This window comes from Megalobrama amblycephala, unplaced genomic scaffold (assembly GCF_018812025.1).
Source record: "Megalobrama amblycephala isolate DHTTF-2021 unplaced genomic scaffold, ASM1881202v1 scaffold367, whole genome shotgun sequence".
NCBI classification, from domain to species: Eukaryota; Metazoa; Chordata; class Actinopteri; order Cypriniformes; family Xenocyprididae; genus Megalobrama; species Megalobrama amblycephala.
This window is the reverse complement of record NW_025953348.1, coordinates 251413-254366: the sequence shown is the minus strand read 5'-3', so window position 1 is coordinate 254366 and position 2954 is coordinate 251413.

Below are 2954 nucleotides of genomic sequence, written 5' to 3'. Positions count from 1 at the left end.
AGACCATGCCGACAAAAAGTTATGGATTTCAAGTCGATATGTAAAACCGTTTTTGTATACTGGAGCAACTAATTTGAGACATGATGTAAAACACACTCTTGAAGCTGTATCTCTGCAACACTTTATCTTATTCAGACAAAAACTTGGTACATGTCATCACAAGCATGACCTGAGGCATCATGCAGTGTTTCGGAGCAGCGCCACCTACTGCTGCGGAAATATAAAAAATGGTTATTTTCGCTTATAACTTCTGATGGGTTTGACCAAAATTCATAAATTTGGTATGGGTCATCAGGACAATGCTTTGAAGGAGCCTGAGAAGTTTCGGACCAGCGCCACCTAGTGGTCAAAAGTTATAACAAAATTGACAAAATTGCTAATAACTTTTTTTTCTAATTGCTCACTGCTGCTGTTGGTCTGATGCTCCCAGCCATGTTGGCTGGCTTCTTGTGCCGTTTTTGTGCTTGGCCCCGTAATTGCTGCTTGCAGCTATATTTATTATTATTATTATTATTATTATTATTATTATTATTAGGGGCCAAGCACCGAAGGTGCTTAGGCACCTATTGTTATTGTTGGCGTTCCGTACGCTTATTATTATTCTTCCGCTTCTTCTTCCGCTCTTGAAGTCTATGGCAGCCCATAGAACCGCTTGCGGGAAAGTTGTGAAATTTGGCACACAGTTAGAGGACAGTCTGACCTTTGACCATAGTAAATTTGGAGTCTCTATCTCAATCCCTCTAGCGCCACCAGCTGTCCAAAGTTGCACTTATGTTTATGTTAATAACTTTTGAACCGTAAGGGCTAGAAACAAAATTCTTTTTCCCCTGAGTCCTTGGCTCACGACGAATCGAATGTACCCTATGACGTCATTTTCCGTCATGAAAATTTTTCCACCATTTTGAATTTTCTGATAAACCTACTTTTTCGAACTCCTCCTAGATCCTATTTTACGAACGCATTAGCGTATCGTGACGAAACTTGGTATGGGTCATCAGCACAATGCCCTGAAGGAGCCTGAGAAGTTTCGGACCAGCGCCACCTTGTGGTCAAAAGTTATAACAAAATGTACAAAAATGATGATAACTTTTGACTGTATTCACCAATTGTAATGAAACTGGTCTCAGTAGATTCCTTGGGTCATGCTGAGAACATAGATATCAAATTTGCCATAGTCAGCTAAACTTCCTGTCCGCCATATTGTTTTTCTTTAAAAACCTACTTTTTCGAACTCCTCCTAGACCGTTGCTCCGATTTTCACCAAAATTGAAACGTGTCATCTTCAGACCTTGCCGACAAAAAGTTATGGATTTCAAGTCGATATGTCAAACCGTTTTTGTATACCAGAGCAAAGAATTTGAGGCATGATGCAAAAACGACTCCTGAAGCTGTATCTCTTCAGTGCTTTGACATATTGACACCAAACTTTGCAAGTGTCATTGTCACCTCACTCTGACCATAACACAACAATTTGGACTCAGCGCCACCTATTGGTCGAAAGTGATGAACCAGTAAATCCTCATTTTTGATCATTTTTCAGCTCTTTTGCCTAAAATGATCTTAATAGGTCTTTAATTGCTCACTGTTGCATTTGGTCTGATGCTCACAGCCATGTTGGCTGGCTTCTTGTGCCCTTTTTGTGCTTGGCCCCGTAATTGCTGCTTGCAGCTATATTTATTATTATTATTATTCTTCTCCAAAGTAAATCGCATTTTAGAGGGCCTAAACGTGCTCGAAAACTCATGAAACTTTGCACACGCGTCAGAAGTGGTGAAAATTTACGTCTGTTATGGGTTTCGGAATTGGGCGTGGCAAAATGGCTCGATAGCGCCATCTAACGTACAGCCCCGCTCGCTACATAACACTAGGGGTTTGAAATTCGGTACACACATTTATCAGCCCAGTACCTACAAAAATTCTCTTGGAGCGAAATCCGAAACCAAACAGGAAGTCAGATATTTTGAATTAATTCACCGTTTTTTGCATTTTCCAGACGTTGTACTTTAACGAACTCCTCCTAGAGATTTAATCAGATAAATGTCATTTTTGGTCAGTCTAATCTAAAGGCCTTTGTGATGTTAAATTGCAAAGATCTAGAGTTTTCACTGAAGGGCGTGTCCGTGGCAGCCTGACAAAGTTTGATGTTTTCGCCATGAAAAAGGAAGTTGTTGTAACTCAGACAAACAATGTCGGATCTGCCCCAAACTTCACATGCTTTATTAGAGTCCTGACCTGAAGACATCTTCATAACAATATTCAGTTACAGTCATAGCGCCACCTGCAGGCAACAGGAAATGACATATTTTACACTGTGATTAACTCCTCATAGAGATTTAATCAGATCAATGTCATTTTTGGTCAGTCTAATCTCAAGACCTTAACAGTGATAAATAGCAAAGATCTTGAGTTTTCGCTGAAGGGCGTGTCTGTGGCGGCCTGACAAAGTCTGATGTTTCGCCATGAAAGAGGAAGCTGTTGTAACTCAGGCATACTATGTCTGATCTGACCCAAACTTCACATGAGTGATAAAAGTCCTGGCCTAAAGACATCTATATGACAATATTCAGATAGCTATAACGCCACCTGTTGGCAGCAGGAAGTGTGGCACTTTTACATGATTTTGCCATAATTCTCCTGTATTTACTCGCTTACATGCATGTTGCCCACTGTTCGCTGTTTTCCTGAGGCCAACGGGTGGCGGTGAGCCCGGGTGCGAGGGCCCTTTCATCGCTGCTTGCAGCTTTAATTATTATTATTATTATTATTCTCCAAAGTAAATCGCATTTTAGAGGGCCTAAACGTGCTCGAAAACTCATGAAACTTTACACACGCGTCAGAAGTGGTGAAAATTTACGTCTGTTATGGGTTTCGGAATTGGGCATGGCAAAATGGCTCGATAGCGCCATCTAACGTACAGCCCCGCTCGCTACATAACACTAGGGGTTTGAAATTCG